Genomic DNA, 24712 nt, shown 5'->3' with positions numbered 1-24712 from the left:
TCTTAGATGAATTTCACCCCCTGATACGCATTACGACCACAAAAAACGCATCACTGAACGCTACTCTTCTCTGGTGCAAATAAACAGCGGAGCAGCCGTGATTAATAGCACAGCAGCGATAACGAAACTAACCTAGCAGCTTGAAAATTGCAAAGCTATAACAACAAATAAACAAAGCATGCATCATCAACGTAAAACGATAGCACTACCAAAATAAACAAAAATATAACTAAATTGCGGATAACTGAGTTACCCTCGTACATACTTGTTCAAAAAAGGAAAAGTGGAAAGCCACATCTTTCAATGCCGAACAGGAATTGCCTCCCTTTCCGATCGTTTAAGGAGCATGACAAGAGCTTAATATGCAACGCACTATTATGAGCTGAAAAACACATACTGAAACGTCATTACAACACCAGCCCTGAAAACGATATGATGAATTTATCTTCTGACGATCGACGATGAATGCTGACTGAAACTGAAGCGGCCTTTAGGGAAAAATCTGAGTTAACGGTTAGTATAGTTGTGATAAAATGTTTTTTGGTCGACATCACCAATTATTTGTATTCTTTAACTGTCTTAATGCACGAGGAAATCATTGGTGACAGATGTGGAGGACGAGATTGATGCTACTAAAGAAAAGTGAAATAATCCTATGTAAAATTCAGCTTCAAGTTCATGATAGGGACCATTTCCCGTAACTCGATGCACACATTTGTGGACCAGACGTCATTGAAACGTTTCATTATGAGTTCTCACAGAGATTCCAAGATGCTGCACGATTAAAGACGGATTTCGATTTGCTTAACAGATCGCTCTGGCTTTTGGCTGCTACTGTACCTCATTACTTCCAACTTTAGCTCACAGGCGAGCGAGGTAGCATCCAGTTCAGCGGCCTGTTTTTACAGTCCAGGAATTTACAAGACTTTCATAAAAAGTTGCCCTAATAGAGGATCCTCGACTGCACAGACAAGCCGCTAAAGTTATTTCATCGTTTGGTTCAGCACAGGTGTGCGAACGTTTTTTTTCTGTTATTAAGTTGACATAGTCCCACCAACATTTTAGTTTAACATATTTTGCCTGCGTAATTCGGCATTTTTGTATCTCAAACCATAGTTCCACATATATTACATATTTTAAAAGCGAAATGCATAAAAACATCACAACTTTATGTTGAGTGTCTGTTTGTAAACTTTTTTCTAGTTTGCTCGTCGTATTGGAACTACCTAATGTATTTATTCAACCAAGTAATAAAACTTATTGTTTTGGCAGAAAAACTAAAAGTTGAAAAGAAACACATGTGATAAAACCTTGCCTGCAAAATTATCCTGAAATATTTGCCTCTTAGAAGTAGCTGCACTGTGTTGCAAACACGTCTTCCTAAGGTCCCCTCATGTGCAGCCTTCGGTACATAGCCATCTCATCCGCACAACTGTTCAGAAGAGCAGAGTGGTGGGGAAAACCGAAGCGCTGAGCACACACAGTTGGGTTCGCGGGGCGCGAGCGCGTTCCGGAAGTGTAAAGCTTGGCCAGACCTAGTTTTATGTGCCACATGATCCCCTATCCACATGAAAATTAAGAGCTGCATCGAAGATGGCGGCGTTCCAAATTGCTGGCGTTTAGAAGAGTGGTTTCATACCAACAGACCACCCTATACGTAAATACATTCAGCACTAAAATAGCCATATTTCCCAAAATAGAAGTTGGTTTGTCACACGTTCTTCCTCCCTCTATACCTCGTACAAATGCAAATGTGGAGTTTCAGTACAATGATTAAAACACAGACGAATAAAATAGGAGCCAGACTTGAGAAGAGCAACATTTGGACATGGCTCATCATTCTGGGTGAATCAGCACGGCAGTAGCCCAACGTCAAAAGCCACATTGATCATACTGCCAATGATTTTCAGTTCAGCTGTGTTTTAATAATTTCATTCAAATTCCACATTTTCATTTCTACGATGCAAAAGGGAAGAGCGTACGTTGGCACAGCAACTTCTATTTTTGGGAAATATGACTGTAATTACTACATGTATTCCACAAATTGTTTGAAGCAAATGTTTAGGTTTTTGCCACATAATACCTCACTGATAACTCTGTGAATATGCCGTTCGTAATTCTCTGTTAGACAGTATTGTTTCTTCTGCGACCTGGACTTTTGTGGTATTTAAATTAATTAAGGCTCAAACACTGATTCAACAAAAATTCAGAATGTTACAGAAAAATGACCTTGATGGGTGGTAGAACAGACATATTTCCGTATCTTAAAATCATTTTTATTCGCTTTTAGTTGGTCAAGCAGCGTACTTCTCTTGTGAGTAGGCTGAGATAAGAAACTTATGGTCAACAATGAATACTTCAGGCGCAAGGTACTGTAGAAAACTGGCTAAAGTTCTCGAAAAAGAACTGTTCGAACTGAACAGTTTCAGAAGATTCATGAACAGGTATATATCAACTTGCCCGTGAAATGTACGCGAACAAGAATATAGTATAAAGAGCACTGACGACGGAGCTATTACATCAGTTATCACAAACAATGTGCCCATTCAAATATGACCAAATAATTTCCGCATCGTTGTAATGCGTGCGTGTTACTGGCGATTGTCCTTTTGAATAGTTAAGCCATTTTGTTCAGTCCAATAAAAAACCAAATACTCATTTCCGACCATTAGCTCCTTAGTTTTAAGTAATCACTATAGGACCCTCTACTATATGTACAATTTTGACACTGAGCTTTTAGGAGATCGTGTATGAGGCCAATGTACAGCTGTCTTTCTCAAATGCTGACGGAACTGATTATTTTTGGTGTTTTGCTTCATTGTTAATACAATGAGGTGACAATAGTCATTGGATACCTCCTAATATCGTATCGGACCTCCTTTTGTCCGGTGTAGTGCAGTAACTCGACGTGGCATGGACTCAGTAAGTCGATGGAAGTCCTCTGGAGAAATACCGAAGCTTGCTGCGTCTATAGCTGTCCACAGCTGCGTAAGTGTTGCCCGTACAGGATTATGTGCACGAACTGACCTCTCAATTAAGTCCCATAAATGTTCGATATGATTCATGCAGGTGTCCTGGGTGGCCAAATCATTCGTTCATACCATCCAGAATGTTCTGCGAACCAATGGCGAACAATTGTAGCCCAGTGACATGGCGCATTGTCATCGGGAAAAATTCCATCGTTGTTTGGGAACGTGAGGTCCATGAATGGCTGAAAATTGTCTCCAAATAGCTGAATATAACCATTTCCATCCAATGATAGATTCAGTTGGACCAGAGGACCCAGTCCATTCCATGCACACACGGCCCACACCATTATGGAGTCACCACAAGCTCGCACAGTGCCTTGTTCACAACTTGGATCGATGGCTTCGTAGGGGCAGCGCCACACTCGAATCGTACCATCAGCTCATACCAACTAAAATCGGGACTCATCTGACCTAGCCACGGTTTGCTAGTCGTCTAGGGGCCAATCGATATGGTCACAAGCTCAGAGGCGCTGCAGGCAGTGTTGTGCTGTCAGCAAAAGCACTCGCGTCGGTCGTCTGCTACCATAGCCCAATAAAACCAGATTTCGTCGTATTGTCAAAACGGATATGTTAGTCGTACGTCGCACATTGATTTCTACGGTTATTTCACGCAGTGTTGTTTGTCTGTTAGCACTAGCAACTCTACACAAACGCCGCTGCTCTCGGTCGTTACGTGAAGGCCGTCTGCCACTGCATTGTCGGTGGTGAGAGACAATGTCTGAAATTTGTATCCTCGCCACACTCTTGAGATTGTGGGTCTCGCAATAATGAATTCCCTAACGATTGCCGAAATGGAATGCCCCATGCGTCAGCTCCAATTACCATTCCGTGCTCAAAGTCTGTTAATTCTCAACGTGCAACCATGATCACGTCGGGAACCTTTACATATGAATCATCTCAGAACAAATCACATCTTTGTGAATGCACTGCACTTTTATACCTTATTCCCGCGATACTACCGCCATTTGTACACTACTGGCCATTAAAATTGCTACACCAAAAAGAAAAGCAGATGATAAACGGGTATTTATTGGACAACTATATTATACTAGAACTGACACGTGATTACATTTTCATGCAATTTGGGTGCATAGATCCTGTGAAATCAGTACCCAGAACAACCACCTCTGGCCGTAATAACGGCTTTGATACGCCTGGGTATTGAGTCAAACAGAGCTTGGATGGCACGTACAGGTACAGCTTCCTATGCAGCTACAACACGATACCACAGTTCATCAAGCATAGTGGCTGGTGTATTGTGACGAGCCAGTTGCTCAGCCACCATTGACCAGACGTTTTCAATTGGTGAGAGATCTGGAGAACGTGCAGGCCAGGGCAGCAGTCGAACATTTTCTGTATCCAGAAAGGCCCGCACATAACCTGCAACATGCGCTCATGCATTATCCTGCTGAAATGTAGGGTTTCGCAGGGATTGAACGAAGGGTAGAGCCACGGGTCGTAACACATCTGAAATGTAGCGTCCACTGTTCAAAGTGCCGTCAATGCGAACAAGAAAGAGGTGATCGGGACGTGTAACCAATGGCACCCCCTACCGTCACTCCGGGTGATACGCCAGCATGGCGATGACAAATACACGCTTCCAATGTGCGTTCACTGCGATGTCGCCAAACACGGATGCGACCATCGTGATGCTGTAATCAGAACCTGGATTCATCCGAAAAAATGATGTTTTGCCATTCAAGCACCCAGGTTCATCACTGAGCACACCGTCGCAGGCGCTCCTGTCTGTGATGCTGCGTCAAGAGTAACCGCAGCCTTTATCTCCGAGCTGATAGTCCATGCTGCTGCAATCGTCGTCGAACTGTTCGTGCAGATGGTTGTTGTCTTGCAAACTTCCCCATCTGTTGACTCAGGGATTGAGACGTGGCTGCACGACCCGTTACAGCCATGCGGATAAGATGCCTGTCATCTCGACTGCTAGTGATTTGAAGCCGTTGGGATCCAGCACGGCGTTCCGTATTACCCTCCTGAACCCAATGATTCCATATTCTGCTAACAGTCATTGGATCTCGACCAACGCGAGCAGCAATGTCGCGATACGATAAACCGCAATCACGATAGGTTACAATCCGACGTCTATCAAAGTCTGAAACGTGATGGTACGCATTTCTCCTCCTTACACGAGGCATCACAACAACGTTTCACCAGGCAACACCGGTCAACTGCTGTTTGTGCATGAGAAATCGGTTGGAAACTTTCCTCATGTCAGCACGTTGTAGGTGTCGCCACCGGCACCAATCTTGTGTGAATGCTCTGAAAAGCTAATCATTTGCATATCACAGCATCTTCTTCGTGTCGGTTAAATTTCACGTCTGGAGCACGTCGTCTTTGTGGTGTAGCAATTTTAATGGCCAGTAGTATGTATGTTCATATCGCTACCCCATGACTTTCGTCACCTCAGTGTAAATAAAAATTGTAGCAGTTGAATATGGCTCGAATACGGCAAGCACGTTGAAATGGACGTAGCTATTCAGAGATAGAAAGACCAGCACAGGATAGACTCGAGTGGAGGGCCGCACAAAACCAAACTCCGGAGTGAAGACCACAACAAAAATAAGAGGAACTTCATGCCACCGCCTCTCCTTTCCTACCCAGTCGAATACTGCCAGTGACAAATTCATCCTCCACCGGGATTCGAACCGGCTACCTCCGAGTGCCTTTCCACACGCTCGTGTTAAGACTTCGACTACAGAGACGTGGAGAACGTAAGTAAGAATGAAAGAAAGGGAGTACCTGGTGGGGCTTCCTGTGCACGCCGGGCGCGGCCACGAGGAAGGCGGTGGGCCCCGGCTCTCGCAGCAGCAGCAGCCGCTGCCGGCCCTCGGCCACCTGACGCAGGCGGTCCTCCACCGCCGGCGGGCAGCGCGCACGCCACAGGCTGTGCCGCGGCATTGCTGCAGACAGACCACTCTACCGTTACCAGGCCAGCGCACAGGACTATTTTCTGGGGAGGGGGGGGGGGGGCAAATTGAAAGGAGAATTTTACCTAGTGCGACTTTATTATAGTATATACTGACAAGCCAAGACCTTATGATCACTGTCCACTGTGCCGGCCGCGGTGACCGAGCGGTTCTAGGCGCTTCAGTCCGGAACCGCGCGACTGCTACAGTCGCAGGTTCGAATCCTGCATCGGGCATGGATGTGTGTGATATCCTTAGGTTAGTTAAGTTTAAGTAGTTCTAAGTTCTAGGGGACTGATGACCTCAGATGTTAAGTCCCATAGTGCTCAGAGCCATTTAAACCATTCTAATATCACTGCCCACTGTGGCGTTGCCGACACGTGACGCCGTGACAAAAGTATGTAAACGGACCAGAGGCGGGCGGGGCATCACCCTAACGAAGATATGGGCTACAAATGGGGAAATCCATTGAGATAAACGACTTTGACAAAGGGCAGGTTACTATCACGCAGAGCCTGGAAACGAGTATCTCCAAAACGGCGAAGTTGGTCGAACGTTCACGTGATACTGTCGTGAGCATCTACGGAATGAGGTAGAAAGACAGTGAAACTATCACCAGGCGCTAAATGGTTGGGCGGTCACGACTCTTCACAGAACATGGCGTTCGGAAACTTCTCTGTAAAGGAGGATAGATGGTGATCTGTGGCATCTCTGTCGAAAGAGCAGAATGCTGGTGGACGCATAAGTGTTTCGGAGTACACTGTTCCTCGAACATTGTTGAACGTGGAACTCCACGGCAGACCACCCCTACATGTTCACATGTTGACCCAACGACATCGTCAATTGTGACTGGAATGGGAACAGGACCATCGGGATTCGACCGTGATCCATCAAAACGTGTCGGATCTTCGGGTGAATCACATTTTTGCTACACTAGATCGATGGTCTTCATAAATGCCCTCATCGACGTGAACGGAGGCCCGTGCAGCGCGCCAAGGACGCGGGATGGTGGGAGCAGTGTTATGCTACGGGAGACATTCTCCTGCGCTTCCATGGAACCTGTTAATCGAAGGGACGCTGACAGCTGCGAACCAATTGCATCCCTTAATGCTTGATGTCTTCCCCGACGGCGATGTCATCTTTCAGCAGTATGTCTCGGAATCATAATCATGCTACAGTGGCTTGAAGAGCATTACAGTGAACTCACGTTGATGTCTCGGTGACCTATGGAACCCATCTGGGCCGCTATCGGGCGCCATCAACGCGCACGCAAATCAGCTGTCCGTTACTTACGCGAATTACATGACTTGTGCGTAGACATCTAAAGCCACATACCTCCACAACAAACTGTCGGTTCCCTGATACGCAGAATCAGTGATGTATTTCTTCCAAAGACGTACAAACAAGCCATTAAGCAGGTGATCATACTGTTTTGGCTCATCAATACAAATACGGATTCGATTAAACCGTTTAAGTGTGTGTGTGTGTTTGCACGCGCGCGCGCGTGTGTGTGTGTGTGTGTGTGTGTGTGTGTGTGTGTGTGTGTTAGTGTTGGGGCTTACGGGCGCTCAACGTCGAAGTCATCAGCGCCCTAACACACATTAAAAGAAACGAATGTGGACAAATTTAGTAAAATGGAAGCACACACGCAAAGATGAAAAATGCTCAATAAGAAAATAAAACGTTGGACAAGTCACAGAACTTTAAAACTTTAACCACATTCGTTTGAGTATTTCCTAAAAGAGATGACGGTTCTGCCATCTCTTTTGGGAAATACTCAAACGCACGTGGTCAAAGTTTTAAAGTTCTGTGACTTGTCCAATGTTTTTACCAAGATTTTAGGGAGAGGGTCTTCATTTGTTCACAGGATGACTGGCTCGCCCATATTTTACGTAAGTGGCCAGCCAGTGACAATTTCCTGTGGGATCCTTGAAGCTCCTTTACAAGAATTGATCTGCTGTTTTCATTTGCCTTAAATGACAAATAACGTGTTAATAGCTCAAATTTCCGCAAAACTACTAGATAAATGTTTATTTAATTTAAAGCAGTCTTACTGAGGTATCAGTCTCACATAGAACGCAATAGAAACGCAAATACCTCGAAAAATTCTATGAAACTAATAGAAGGCTACAAACGAAAGTCAAACTGTCGAGGGGATCGAGCTAAAATGTCAGTTATAAAGTCGCGATTCACATCAATATCTTTTCTTTCACTGTCGACCGCTAGTAAGTTTTCAATCCACGCACGCAGCTAAAACTTCGCTCACTACTGCAGGTTGATACAGGAAGGGCAGCAGATATTGAAGCAGTGTTCGAGTGTTTGTGAAGGAAGTTTTCGAGCACGTCCCTAATGTTTCGATTGCTGCGTTCTTCGGCTTGTCACTCTGGTCACCATTCTCCCATTTCTTCTTCCATCTCTCGAATTCACTTTTTACAGTAATTTCTGAACTTGGGAGTTCACTTCTATAGGCGCGAATAGTGGAATGTGTATCTGAAAAGTTGACTCGAATTTCGAGCCGCGCGATCTAGGGCGCCTTGTCACGGTCCGCGCGGCTCCCCCTGTCGGAGGTTCGAGTCCTCCCTTGGGAATGGGTGTGTGTCGTCCTTAGCGTAAGTCAGTTTAAGTCAGATTAAGTAATGTGTAAGCTTAGGGACCGATGACCTCAGCAGTTTGGTCCCATAAGATCTTACCACAAATTTCCAAAATTTCCAATGAATTTCGAGACAAGGTGCTGCAACTCAAGAATCTTATTCTGATGTCTAGAAAAAAAGTTCTGACAACTCACTGTGTAACATCTAAATCAAAGGGATTTGTTTTCTGCGTGAAAGGCGTCTATTCACTTTACACAAGTTTTCGAACAAAGATACAAACCTTCAGTCGATTCTGTTCTATTCTGAAATAGCTCAGACGCAGCAATGTCACACCCAAATTATTTTCCTGTGTGGCTAAGTACGGCACTGAGCCTGGGGACTAAGGAAGCTAATTAACTCAAAATCTGTCCTAATCCGATCTTTTTCGAGCTATAGAGAAATCTTTACACAAAAAAGATTTAGTAATCTTATGAAGCTGCTCACTATTACCTTGCTTTACAAGAGGTGAAGCATCATATACACTCCTGGAAATGGAAAAAAGAACACATTGACACCGGTGTGTCAGACCCACCATACTTGCCCCGGACACTGCGAGAGGGCTGTACAAGCAATGATCACACGCACGGCACAGCGGACACACCAGCAACCGCGGTGTTGGCCGTCGAATGGCGCTAGCTGCGCAGCATTTGTGCACCGCCGCCGTCAGTGTCAGCCAGTTTGCCGTGGCATACGGAGCTCCATCGCAGTCTTTAACACTGGTAGTATGCCGCGACAGCGTGGACGTGAACCGTATGTGCAGTTGACGGACTTTGAGCGAGGGCGTATAGTGGGCACGCGGGAGGCCGGGTGGACGTACCGCCGAATTGCTCAACACGTGGGGCGTGAGGTCTCCACAGTACATCGATGTTGTCGCCAGTGGTCGGCGGAAGGTGCACGTGCCCGTCGACCTGGGACCGGACCGCAGCGACGCACGGATGCACGCCAAGACCGTAGGATCCTACGCAGTGCCGTAGGGGACCGCACCGCCACTTCCCAGCAAATTAGGGACACTGTTGCTCCTGGGGTATCGGCGAGGACCATTCGCAACCGTCTCCATGAAGCTGGGCTACGGTCCCGCACACCGTTAGGCCGTCTTCCGCTCACGCCCCAAAATCGTGCAGCCCGCCTCCAGTGGTGTCGCGACAGGCGTGAATGGAGGGACGAATGGAGACGTGTCGTCTTCAGCGATGAGAGTCGCTTCTGCCTTGGTGCCAATGATGGTCGTATGCGTGTTTGGCGCCGTGCAGGTGAGCGCCACAATCAGGACTGCATACGACCGAGGCACACAGGGCCAACACCCGGCATCATGGTGTGGGGAGCGATCTACACTGGCCGTACACCACTGGTGATCGTCGAGGGGACACTGAATAGTGCACGGTACATCCAAACCGTCATCGAGCCCATCGTTCTACCATTCCTAGACCGGCAAGGGAACTTGCTGTTCCAACAGGACAATGCACGTCCGCATGTATCCCGTGCCACCCAACGTGTTCTAGAAGTTGTAAGTCAACTACCCTGGCCAGCAAGATCTCCGGATCTGTCCCCCATTGAGCATGTTTGGGACTGGATGAAGCGTCGTCTCACGCGGTCTGCACGTCCAGCACGAACGCTGGTCCAACTGAGGCGCCAGGTGGAAATCGCATGGCAAGCCGTTCCACAGGACTACATCCAGCATCTCTACGATCGTCTCCATGGGAGAATAGCAGCCTGCATTGCTGCGAAAGGTGGATATACACTGTACTAGTGCCGACATTGTGCATGCTCTGTTGCCTGTGTCTATGTGCCTGTGGTTCTGTCAGTTTGATCATGTGATGTATCTGACCCCAGGAATGTGTCAATAAAGTTTCCCCTTCCTGGGACAATGAATTCACGGTGTTCTTATTTCAATTTCCAGGAGTGTAGTTTCATGAATCTTCCTCTGCTATGTTCCAACTCCTTTACACCTGAAACTCTTTTCACTTGACTTTCAGTCATAACCAAGAATGAATAACATTTTTAAAAAACATTTTGGTGTTATAAAATTTCCATTGTTTCTAGTATAAGCCCTAACATTTCGAGAGGGGGGAGAGGGAGGTGCACGGGCGCCGTGACCCCTTCCCACCTCACACCTGCGGCTCTGATCGTTACCAAACATTCTGAAAATTTTATACGACATAGAGAATGAGTGGGAATTCGTGACTTCAAACCGCACGGAGTATTGTGATGATGCAGTGGTGAAAGTTGAAAACTTGTGCCGGACCCCGACTCGAATCCGGATTTACCGCTTCTTACGAACGGTCATCCGAACACGATCGCTGACCGACTTAAATTTCCAACTTATCACAAGCTGTAGTGCAGCGTCCCTCGAAATGGGGTCTGAGCTTAAAACCATCATCACAGCCATCATACGTACAGCGGCACAATCAGTTGTAGTGTGGAAACGGAAAACGTTCTAACAAAGAGACCACATGGGAATCGGAATTTTGTATTTTTTTTTTTATATTTATGGTACCGAAAGTGCAGAACTCAAATATCAAATCCCAAAGCAGTTCGAAAAAAACTCTCAAAAATTCTCGACAAAATCGACTGTGGAGTTTTCCGAGAGCCTTTAATATCCTAAAGTAAGGCAGGTTTTTCAATAGGAAGTGTTGTTCTGTGGTAAATTGGTCGCCTGTCATGGAATAGACCTGGGTTTGATTCCTAGCTATAGTAAACTCTTAAACAAAGGTCCATGTTCTGCAAGCATTTCCGTCAAATATAAAATACATGTATATGGAAAAAAATTAATGTGTACTTTTTTTTAATTTAACCAATCTTTACTAATATTCTTTTATAAAACACTACTGAACCCAGCAATACTTCGCAGTTACTAAATATGCAAGGGAATCGGAGATACACCCTAATCTCCTTCCTCCCCCCCCCCCCCCCCGTCTCTCTCTCTCTCTCTCTCTCTCTCTCTGTCCATCTCCTCTTCACCCTGTGTCTGTCCATCGCCTGTGCATCTCCTCCTCCCTTATCTCTCTCCACTTTCCCTTCCCCCCTCTTTCGGTCCACATCCCTCTTCCCCCTCTCTATGTCCATTCCTCCCCTCTCTCTGCCCATCTCCTCTTCCCCCTCTCTCTGACCTTGAATCTTGTTTATTGTTATTGGCAATTGAAGTCACTTCATACCTCTCCTGTCGCTGGATCTGTGAGGATAGTAGCCTAGCTTCAATGCCAGTAATTCGCATAGTTTTCATATTCAAACGGGTCGAATTACAAAGCTTCGGGCGATTCAGATTCCATAGTAATATTCTGATCATAAGCCGATAAATAATGATTTTCTGTTAGAAGAGACTGTACGGAAGAAAATAAAACAGTGCATAGTTGCGCATACAATTTTAGATTAAATTCTTAAAATTATATATAAGCAGAATGAATATATATGGGAGAAACAATTTGTCTAATTTTTAAATACATCTATCGTAATTAAAATTGTCTGCGAGAAAGATAACGAAATCGCACATTTTCGCAACACAGCATTTCCTTTCTCGCAGTTGGTTTTAATAGAAAATCTGTACATTGTTGTTTTAAAAAATATGTATCCTAAGTCCGTCTGAATGTTTGTTAAGACTACTGTCTAAAATTTTTAAAGAAACTTGTCACGAAAGTCTGCTACTTTTGCTGACAATCGTTCCTTATTATATAGTATACACATTAAAAAAAATACAGCCTAAAATTTAGCTGATGTCCGTGCGAACGATACTGTATATCCTCACTCAGTTTCAAGACAGTTCACCTCTTTTGGCTTCTAGGGGACCCAAGTTAAGATACTGATCGCATACCCAAAGAAAGCGATCGAAATGAGGTAACGCCAGATTAGTATGCAACAGACTTAGCCTACACTAACGTGGTTACGATCTTAACTGACCAAAACTACTAGCAAAACTACCGCAGTCTACGGTAATTTATGATAGTCTACGGTAATCTACAGTAGTTTTACAACTCTACACATACGCCCACTAAAAAGCGCGATGCGCTATATCAACCACAGGGGCCTAAAAAAAGCCGGCGGTCGCTCGCCTCAGTTCTTTCAGAACAGAGAACTTTCCAGACGCTATTTTAATGTTCTACACGTAACGAATCAAAACCCTTGATTTTAAAATTGGTAGGGAGACGTGCTTTTGCCTTTGAAGTTCCCATCAGCCAGTCAAGTTTTTTAAAAAAAGCCAGCGAATGTTCCCTCCGATCCACAGAAAGAAAGAAAGAAAGAAACTGCCTCTAACTTACAACTGTGTATCCTTGTTCCCATTTCATCCAGCTGGCTACACAAGGGCGCGGAATATAAATGGGAATGAGATTGATGATCTCAATAACCGGATAATGAAATAAAACAAAATCAAACGTCCAACAATCCATTGTCTGCAGGCGTCGACATGTGATAGGAAAGTGTACTTTTTTTAATATAGGTGTTAAATACACCCATAAGAAATTTGAGAAAGATGAAACTACGAGGGTTGCCCTGAAAGTAATGCACTGCATTTTTTTCTTCAACAATTCTTTATTGAACATAATGACAATTACACACCCTATTTTTCCGCGTAGTCTCCATCTCATTCTATGGCCATCCTCCAGTGCGAAACAAGGGCGTGTATGCCCTGTCGGTACCAATCCTTGTCCTGGTGGCGGAGCCAGTGCTTCTCTGTGTGAATCACCTCCTCATCGTCCTCAAAATGTCTTCCACGAATGGCATCATTTAACGGCCCTAACAAGTGGAAGTCCGAGGGGGCTAGGTCAGGGAAGTAGGGTGGATGAGGTAACGCTATCCAACCCTGTTTTGCAATGTGTTCATCAGTCATCAGATTTGGGTGGGGCCGAGCGTTATCGCGTTGCAGCAAAACGTCTCCTGGGTTGCTGTGGCGCCGAAGTCGCGAGAAGCGCGTCTTGAGTTTTGTTGATGTGTTCACATATGCTTCTGAATTAATGGCACCGCCTCTTGGCATCGCATCAATGAGAATCACACCTCCACAGTCACAGAGAACGGTGATCATTATCTTACCGGCGAAAGCAGTTGCTTTGAATTTTTTCTTCTGTGGGGAATGGGAATGGCGCCATTCCATCGGCTGTCGTTTTGTTTCGGGCTCAAAATGGTGAACCCAGTTTTTATCACTTGTCACAATCTGGGACAAGAAGGTCTCCCCCCTCAGCTTCAAAACGTTGCAACAAATCAAAACAAGTATTTTTTTCTGTGCGATTTATGATCCACCGTTAGACACCGCGGGACTCATCTTGTACACACATTTGAATATCCAAGAGTGCAGATAATTGCATCCACACTTCCTTTGCTGATTGACAGATGCAGCGCAAACTGCCCAGTCGTAATGCATCTGTCCTCGCGAATGACATCAGCTCGCTGCAACATGTCAGATGCGACAGCCGTGGATGGTCTGCCCGACCGCTGCAAACCGTGGAGCTGCGCTGAACCGCCTTTTGATGACCTCACCCTCCGTGCCCAGCGACTAACTGCACTTCTGTCGACGGGAGATGCTCCATAGACTTTGCACAAGCGTTTGTGAATATTCCCCACAATTTCATTCTCTGCAGTGATAAATTCAATGACGGCACTTGCCTGCAACGTACTTTACCTACAGGTGCCATTTTATAACTGCTACGCTAACTGTCGGAAGTGACGGAAACTTGGCGCGCTCGCTCAGGAGAGTACAAATAATATATACCTAAAGTTTCGCATTCGCAGCATTGTATTCGGCTGAGAAAAAAAAGCGGTATATTACTTCCTGGGCAGTCCTCGTACGAATGGGGCACGACAGCAAAATACCTCTTCTAATAAGAAATGCTGAATACAGAATTCTTGTTGCCCCTGGAATCTTTTAAGTAGCCAACCTGCAATCAAAACCAAGAGAAGGTTCTAGGAATTTAGTAACATAGTTTTGCATGCAGTTTTGTTGCTCAAGAAAGACTGAAGTGTAACACGTTCACGCCGGCGTTTACCAGGGGCGACTCCTGCTAGAACCTCCCATCGGATGGCGTGTACCACCGGTGTTCACGCTAGACTCTCCCAATTATGCTACTAGCAATACAATAACATCAATAACGTGTGATATATTACTTAGCAGCCAGGCGCAAATAATAGCTCTAAATATAATTTTGTGTGATCCTTCAGCGAGAGAGCTTTCTGAACGAACGACGTAGCTCATAATTTGTGATTAATTTACTATAAAATTACTTTCCTGATCTCTCGTTATTTTAAAACTAGAAGGTCGATATATTAAAACAGTAGCCTTGAGACTGTGAGGCTGGTCCCGGCGGAGGTTCGAGTCTTCCCTCGGGCATGGGTGTGTGTGTTTGTCCTTAGGATAATTTAGGTTAAGTAGTGTGTAAGCTTAGGGATTGATGACCTTAGCAGTTAAGTCCCATAAGATTTAACACACATTTGAACATTTTTTGAGTAGCCTTGGGCATTTGGATACGACCGCTCCTCCATGGCGAGAAACAGGAAATGCAACGCCGTCAGATGAACGAATGCGAGCGGCCCCACAGCGATAAACACAATTCGCAGCGCCGGCGTGAAAAAAAAAGTTCAAAAGTATTCGAAAACTCCTCTACAAGTTATAATCAAACAATTATCTATTTATGTCCGTGATTTTGTTCCCCAAAATCAAATGGGTTTTTGTTTGGAAGGGCCCTCAAATAACCTTGTTAAATTTCAGATTTCTAGTTTCAGATAAATTGCTGCTCATCGTAGTAACAGAAATACCCAATGACGTTTGCAGAATATTAAAAATGTTTATTGAAAGAGTAACACTCGCTGCGATAAAGTATAAAGTCTTCGGCGCAAATGACCACCTCCTTAAGCAGTCGTGGAAGTGATCACTACGTCGCTTCGTGTACCTTTCTACTTTCCCTTGAGCAGCGCACCACTATTTTCACAACAGGAATTGCTACACGGTCTAAATAGCAAAAACAGTTATTATTTAACTATCTCAGAACCAATATTTTCAGTGTAACAAACGTATCGAATACACATGACGTGCTTTGAAGTGTAGAAATTTATCTTCTTTGGAACATAAAAATTTTATTTATAATTACTGGCTCTGTTAGATAGTTCTACTGAATACGCACAAAAATTCTCCTGGAACGTGCGATGAGATGTGTCTGGCGCTATGTATTTCATAACTTTTGTCTCTTATAGGGACTGCAGCATTCCTGTTTCTTTGTGTAGAGTGGCGTACCAATGAAAGATTCTCTAGGACAGAGCTTTCCAAACTGGGTGTCCCAACACCCGAGGGTGTTGAATTGTAGCATTAAGCGTGTCGTGGTACTAATAAATTTAAAATTTAAAAAATCAGCTTGTAATAAAATAATACAAAAATCCTTCCCTTCGACCAGTGTAACCATAAATCACCTATTAAACGAGTTATCGCTAAGTTGAATTCCGCTTCCAATTACGGGATTAGATGACTCACTTCTGTTGCTGTACATAAGCGCTCTCTATGCTCCATGTCTTAATAAGCTATTTCTGTGGTGATAGTGGAAGTTTGCACACGTTTCCTTTGGTCTGTTTCTTTGTTTCCTTCCTGTAATTATTTTACTCCTTTCAAAATGAAATAATTTATAGAAATCATCAGAGATAGATAACTTCATTGTCAGAGAGAGGTTTATGAAACATCAGATGAAGAGCAAGTCAGACAATGCGTCTGAAGCCTCAGTAGATACAGAGCAACAATTATTTAAGTTTTGTATTTGTGCGGATCCACAGCTTGCAGGTGCTTAATAAACGTAAACATGGTCCATATTAGGCTGTAATGCGATATTTATTTAATACTGCGATTAGCTAACTTCGACTAGGAGTTATTGTCAAGCACATTTGTAGCATCTGTAATTCATGTCATTTTCAAATCATTCTTAACTAAGAGTAAAACGTAGCCATATTCCGTCATTTTACGAAAAGATCCAAACTACAGACACCTTTCAGGATCATATTCTGAACTTTGCTCTGTGCACGAGAACATGGTAACTACTTTTTACTCGTAATAAAGTGTGATTTGAAAATGACATGAAATACAGATGTTACAATTGTGCTTGACAATGACGTTTAGTCGAAATTAGCTAATCGCACGATGAAATAAACATCGCATTACAGCCTACTACGGACCATGTTTACGTTTATTATGAACAATACTCAATTAATGGGACTCAAACTTGTGTTTGCAGTTGCAAAAACACAAAAATGGGGTTGTATAATTGAGAATACCTGAAAATAAGGTTGACGTGGTGTTGAGATGAAGGATGTCCTATGCCCGAACGTGTGAAGTTCCGTAAATGCATTCATGGTACTGGCCAAACAACGAAACTAAAACTGATTTTACACACTGCTTCCTACATAAAGAAGCGTTCGTAGCAAATGCTATTGGAAATGACTGAAATCAGTTCTGCGCAAGGCATAAAATGATAAATTAGATAAAGAGCATGAATCTCAAGTCAGGGCAATGCAGATACGAGCCGAGCTAGGAACACAGCACTATAACCTCCTCATTCATCAGAAGTCAGCTGGCTATTCTGAGGAAGGAAGACTTTATCGTGTGTATGAACTCAAGGATGTAACACTTCAGTTATTTGAGCAAGAAATAACCAGAGTTTCTGGGTGGATTAAAAGAGGACCTCTGGAGCAAAAAGCTAGTTTCCTTTCTGATTTATTTGAAATACTCAAGAAGACAAATGCTCGTCTACTAGGTAAGGGTGGAAATCTCCTTACGGCCACAGACAAATTGTAATCTTAAGAGATAAAGCCGAGGTATAGTTGAGGAAACAACAGAAAGTAATTTTAAAATGTTTCCATTGACATTTAAATGTGCAGTTAGTAACAAAATACAACCATCAGTTCATGATCATTTAGTGCAACTGAAAACAAGTCAAATGGATATTTTCCAACACTAGATACAAACCAGTATGACTGTCTAAGAAGCTTTTTCGCGCTTTCCAGTACTTGTGAAATTCAATATGTTGAAGAGGAAGGAGTGGAAGAACTTTAAAAAAAGGAAATTTAAAATTTAAGTACCAAAAATCAGACTTATGCAACTTCTGGATTTCTATTCAGCAAGATTGTCCTCGCCTAAATAAAACAGCACTCATCGTTTTGCTGAAATTCTCTACAAAATTTTTGTGCGAAACTTCATTTTCTATTACGATTAATATAAAAACAGTTAAACGGGGAAGTTTGAGAAAGTTAAAATGAAGAAATCCGTGTGACTTTGCCCTCCGTCCGAGCTAATAAAAGACAAATTTGTAATTCTCTTCAAGCTCACATGATGCACTGAACTCATAATAATATTGAAAAGTTTCATATCTGTAAAAACAGTTTTAATGTATAATTATACTGTACTTAGAAATGAAATATAAAATTAGTATTACTTTGAAATATCATTCATTTTAGTAAAATCTCTTTTTATTAATATTAGCGTAGGGGTGTCTCCTGAAATAGTATGTATTACAAAGGAGTCGTCATGAGCTGGATTTTGGAAAGCTCCGCTATAGGACAAAAACATAAACACCTTTCCTGTATCAAATAATCAACGACGACAATGGAAGAATGTAAACAGGGTGTATTCGTTTTAAGTTTTTTTCTCCTCCGATTGCGAAAACATTCTGTTAGCACCCACCTACATAGGGAGAAATGGTCATCACGATAAAATAAGAGAAATCATGGCTCGCGCGAAAAAATTTAAGTGCTCATTTTTCCCGCATGCCGTTCGAGAGTGGAACGGTAGAGAGACAGCATGAAGGTGGTTCATTGAACCCTCTGCCAGGCACTTTATTGTGAATAGCAGAGTAATCACGTAGATGTAGATGTACGGGACTTCTCTCCTGGCTGATAGATTATTTCCTGTTAAACTGGTACTATGCTTAGAAGACTCCGAAGTGAAGCTAGTTTTATTCTAAATATAAGAAATTTTACAATCTTTGGTTTAATTAAAAAGCATATGTTTGCTCAATATCATGCATGGTTGTATCGGCCCAGTATACCAGATTTTTTTATATTCTAATTAGAAAAAAATCTATGGAGATCACTTCGGAAATCAATCTCAGGAACCAGAATAATAATTTTTAGCTCAGTAAGGCCGGGAACCTGCCACCGTAACTCGTCGCAACTAACAAAATTTAAAATGCCGACTCCTATGCATTACGCTACTCGCCACACCGAGCTACCATGGAGTTTCCCTAAAGCACGTCGTGCATTTCAAATCAATTGTTGTCGCATTCTCAGCGAAGTACATGACCTTTGCGAGGCAAGATGCGCCGAAATACTATGGCAGAATAGTAACAAGTAGTGTTGCCAAATAAGCTTTTTTGGAGAGTTAGCAACACTACTAGTAACTAGAGCCGGTCGCAAGCACAATGAGATTTCATTCATTACAAGTTTTATATCTTCGACGGATCCCAAATTTTCCCCAAGAAGAGGAATGTTCAACACGCGTCGTTGGCTTTGGCGAGCGACGTTGTAAATATTATGCCGAATGTGATATTAATCATTGTCGATATCGTGAACGTAATGAAGAGAAACTGTTTTGAGTAACAAAACTTACTATATCGAAACAAACGCTTAGAATTACAAATATTAAAATGAATGATTACTAGAAATAAACAGGAAGTGAGTATAGTAAAAATACACTAAACCACTAATGTGGACGTTAGAACACACAGCATGAACAGGAAATAAATGTTTCTCATAAACATGGAAACTATTCGAAAATACATTTCAGTTGTATACCAAAGGAAGATTTCAAAACGCATTTGCAAATACTGTAGATGAGCAGTTGGACACTAAATCGAATCAACAGACAACTATCACTATTTGTTGGAAAAGACAGGAGCTACCAAATTAATAAATATATATTAATGGTACAGATATCGACGGAATTAAGGAAAATACATTCCATGTAACTAAAACAAGCATGGCACTATACGAAAGAGGTCAAAACCATCACACAAACAGATGTAAACTAGAGGTGCACTTAACGCAGTCAGGAACGTTTCCACGGTCTGTTTATAATAGCTCTCAAGTTGAATGATCGGAAGCCAACACAACACAACAGTCGCATATAAATAGCCAATCATGTTGTCGGAAATGTTATGCGCTTCGCGAATAAATGTAGCTTACATTATATTCAGAAATAGCGAAATATTTCTAATGAGCAAAATCTGGTAAAATCGAGACATATTCTAAACTAGTTGCCAAATGAGCATCACAATGGAGCAACTTATACGTTGAATCGTCAGTATGTTGTCTTTAGCCAATGACAACCGTTCGTAAATAACGCCAGCTGCTATTTTGAACTGTTAAGTCGTAATTGAGTCACATCGTCCAAATATTCGGCTAGGTCAGAAATACAAGTAGGTTATTGCAAAGAGCTTCATATACCGGTATGTCGAAATGCGATACAGATCAATCTGGCAATCGTACATTAGTGTTTACATTCCTTTCTTTACACAACTCTCAGTGAAATTTCCACATTCCACCTAACATAGATCTCGTGCTAAGCTACAGCTGATTTTCGTAACAGCACTTACCAATAGCAGCAGAGTGTGCCCAACAGGTTGACGCCCAAGAAACCAAGGCTTCTTCTTTCGTTCCGGTTAATGGCAACCATCTCGGCAGTGCTTTTCCTGTCACTTGCAGCTCTGAGTACCTCTGTAGATGTTTTAGAGGTCCACGTTCTGATGTTATTAAGCCATAATATTCTTCTCCGGCCAACGCTTCTCTTCTCTGGTATTTTTCCTTGCAGGATTGTCTGGAGGAGATGCTATCCGTTGTTGTTCCGCATGATGTGTCCCAGGAACTGGATCTTTCTTGCTTTCACGGTGGCCAGTACTACCTTCTCTTCCTTCATTCTTCGTAGAACCTCGATATTTGTGACATGCGCTGTCCACGGTATTCTTAACATTCCCCTGTGTACAGCCACATCTCAAAAGTCTCCAGCCGCTTACCCAACGATTCTGTCAGAGTCCATGTTGCAACACTATAGAAGAGAGTAGAAAATACGTAGCAGCGTAGAAGTCTGATCTTCGTCGTCATTGTTAAGCCACGATTCTTCAAAAGGTTACTCATCTTATTGAAGACAGCCTTAGTTTTCCCAATTCGAGTTCTCACCTCATCAGAAAGATCCCATTGCTCATTTACTGTAGCGGCAAGGTACGTGAATTTATGTACTTGCTCTATGTGATTTTGGCCTATCTTAATGTGACACGTAGAGACTCTGTTTTTACTGATTATAATCGTTTTCGTTTTTTGAGGGTTGGCATCTAGACCACATTCAGAGCTTTTTGAGCAAGTCTATCGACAAGGTACTGCAAACTACCCTCACCATCAGAAAATATTACTGTGTCATCAGCATATCGGATGTTGTTGATATATTTTCCGTTTAAAAGTACTCCCGTCTCTACTTCATCAAGAGGTTCCTTAAAGATGTGTTGTGAATAGATGATGAAAATCAGTGGGGATGACATACAACCCTATCTCGTGGAATGTCTATGTCTTCTGTATTTTCTCTGTGCAGCCTCACAGAAGCCGACTGGTTCCAATATACGTTCACAGTTATACGTAGGTCTTTATCATTAAAACAAATGCTTCTTAAAATGTCAACAATATTCTGGTGTTTTACTCTGTGGAAAGACTTCTGATTATCAATAAAGCAGGTATAAATGTCGCAAATCACGTCTCTGCACCTCTGAAATAGTATCTGGATACTAAATAATGCTTCGCGCGTGTCAAATGCATTTCTGAAACCAAACTGTGTAGAAGAAATTTGTTCTTCACAGATCTTGTAAATTTTTTGGTGAATGACCCTCAGAAAGATCTTTTGCAGGTGACTCATGAGGCTGATGGTCCCGTATTCACCACAAGTCTTAGCTCCGGGCTTTTTGAGCAATGTAATAAATTCGGATTTAAGCCATTCCCGTGGAATGTTACCAGAGTCGCAGATGTCATAGAATATTGCAGTCAACCATTTTAAATTATCCTCACACAGCAGCTTGAGAATTTCGGCATTCGCATTGTCGGGACCAGGTGATTTACCATCTTTCATTCCATTTACCGCAGCTTGTACTTCTTCCAGCAGAATTCTAGGTCCTCTTTAGCAATATATTTGAGGAAGTTCTGGCCGGTTGTCATAAAAGAGTTGTTCTATGTACGTTTTCCATGTTTCTTTAAGCTCATCTTGTCCAGCTATTATTTATCCTTCATTATTCACCAGCCTGTTTCCCGTTCTTTTTCTGTAATTTCCTGTCACTTCGCGGATCTACTGAAGAACGGGATACAACCGGTCGGCTTTGACCAATGACGTCAGAACTTACCAGAGACCATTTATTACAAAGATGTAACAGCTGAGAGAAGTGTTCAGAAACAAAGAGATACAGGAGAGAAAAAATATGGTAGACATATATCAATGCCAGTAGTATATCGACCTTAATGTTAAGGATATCGCTTGTTTGTGTCCTAGTTCTTCTGTGGAAAATAAATGGGAAAAAAGTTATAGAAGTAGCGGTAGCATTGAATACCTCACGTCAAATACATATGAGTTGTATCTAGAACCTCAGTCGAGCTGTATAGGTTAAATGCAGTACGGGATACAAATTTAACGTACGTCGATTTCTTCGTTTTCGTTAGCCTTAGTATGCTGTTGTTCAGTTCAACTATATAGGTAACTGAAGTACGGGATACCAGTTTCACATGTGTTGTTTCTTTCGCCTCCGCTACCACTAATGGTCTGTTCTTACGTAGATAGTAGTACTACCGACGGCGGAAAGATCTACGTATGTAATATTTGTATCCCATACTTTAGTTGACCTTTATATATATATATATATATACCGCTAACGAAAACGAGGAAATGGACGTACGTTACATTGGCAACCTGTACCTCATTTGAACTACGCGAAGGCGCAAGAAGACGACACACAAAATTTGTATCCCGTATTTCAGTAAGGGTTACAATTATTATTATTATTATTATTATTATTTTGCCTTGAACGCTAATAGTATCGACTGAAAGTTATAGTCTTGCTAGCGACGACAAGAAAACCAACAGCAGTAAAATTTGTATCCCATTCTTTAGTTGAGCTATATAGGGCAACTGTGGAATAGAATAGTAGTACTAACGAATGGGAATTAACGACATTTATCACACAGGTATTGTGTACTGACGTATGTATGTCAATTGAAGAATAGGATACTAGTGCTACGAAAGACGAATAATAGCGTCATACATAACGTTTGTATCCTGCTCTTCAGTTGTCCTACATAGGTAAATCACATCAATGTTACATATATCGCTCTTTTCGTCTAGGAAGTACCAGTATTCCGTACTTCAGATGACCTTTATACGTCAACTGAAGTACGGGATACAAATTTTACGTGCGGTGGTCTTTTCGCTTATAGTGAAAGGGAAGAACAGCAATAGCTACAAAATTTGTATTACGTACTGCAGTTGACGAAAACATAGGTAACAATGTAATACAACATTTGTCAAAATAGACAAATGAAGTAAAATAAAAATCTGAACTTACCACACGGAAACTCCTCCGCAATAAAAAACGAAGTTCGCCTAGAAAGACATCAACAAAAATCACATACCCACATACACAAGAAACGAACTCCCCCCACCCCCCCCACACACACACACAAACACACATTCACCCCCATTCCCAATTTGAAAGGGTCATTCCATGTCAAGTCACCCAGGCCTTGACACCAACCATGTCAGATTTTGATGAAACTTGGTACAATTACTTCTTTTATCATACTGAAATCACTTGTAAAAATTTTTTGCTCTATCTATTATAGTTTTTTTATAAATTTTTAAAGTTTTTAGATTTGGCGTTGTTTCAGCAGTCGGAAATCGTAACTTAAACGTGTCCTCACAACTAAAAAAATTTGTATATTAAAGAATACTCAAGATATCAGTATGAAATTTTGGAATACGTTTGTGTATTATATCTAAATGTGAAAAAAATTACCATAAAGATATATTAAAATCTTCCAAATGAAAAAAACTTTACAAGTTTTTTATTTTTTTTTAGCTAACGGATGTTTAGTTTTACAAAAACTGCAATATCTAGAGTCTCAGACCTGATAGAAAGCTCAAATTTGTTTTAAAATACTCTTAATTGTATAGGCTATTAGATAAAAGAAAAATTATGTTGGCTTTTTAACCTGTTTAATAGTTACCTAATTTTTAAAATAATATTAATTATATTTTAAAAATAAAAAGTACCACGTGACTTAGACACCGAAAATAAGTTTTTGTCTTCTTGGAGTAACAATGTACGCTTGGATTTTGTTTTGTTACTCCTGTGTTTTGAAGTAAAAAATTATTACAGTGTTAAATACTGCTTGGATAGTACTTTATTAAGTTTATTCGAACTTTCAGTAAGTACTGTTACTTAGTTTACAGAGATTCTTTTCTAATATCCTATAAAAGTAACCAGAACAGTAATCAGACCAAAAGTGAAATCAGTATGTCAGATATTCAAACCTGTAGCGTAGGGTTATTTAAAAAATCTGACTGTTTCCAAACAACCTACACACCTTCAAAAAAGTTACAACCAGTATCTGAATTGAGTGAGGAAGAAAAAGATTTGATCCACTTACGATCTGGAATTACTCTGTGTGAATTTAAGAATATATGTTCACACCACAGCTACTACTTTTTAAATGTTTTTGAAAAGTATCAAACAACACGTGCAGACCCACTAAAAAACACAAAAAGCCCATCAAAAAATCTTTGAGAAGTGTAGGCTTGGATCTTTCTAAACAATTACTGACAAAAAATATTAGCATAAAATGTGGACAAAAGCTTTGCTCAACATGCCGTAATTTTTGTGAGGAAAAAATTAAGAGTTGAAGTCATTGAAAGTGAAACAGATGATGAAGTCATGGTTGAATTAGAATCATTGGAATCCAGAAATGAATCCCTCGTACAAACAAACATTGCTCTTGATAATTTAGGTTTAACACCGATAAAGCTTCATGGCTTGTCAGAACGAAGTAAAGGGCCTTATTTTAAAAGGAAGGTTAGCAGTATTGAAAAGACTGCAAAAAAGGCGGTTTCAAAAGCATTAAAATATGATGCACCAAGTTCTGATGATGACGACGAAGATAC

This window comes from Schistocerca piceifrons, chromosome 4 (genome assembly GCF_021461385.2).
Source record: "Schistocerca piceifrons isolate TAMUIC-IGC-003096 chromosome 4, iqSchPice1.1, whole genome shotgun sequence".
In the NCBI taxonomy this organism is placed as follows: Eukaryota; Metazoa; Arthropoda; class Insecta; order Orthoptera; family Acrididae; genus Schistocerca; species Schistocerca piceifrons.
The sequence above is the reverse complement of the archived record's forward strand: the minus strand, read 5'-3'. Positions refer to the sequence as shown.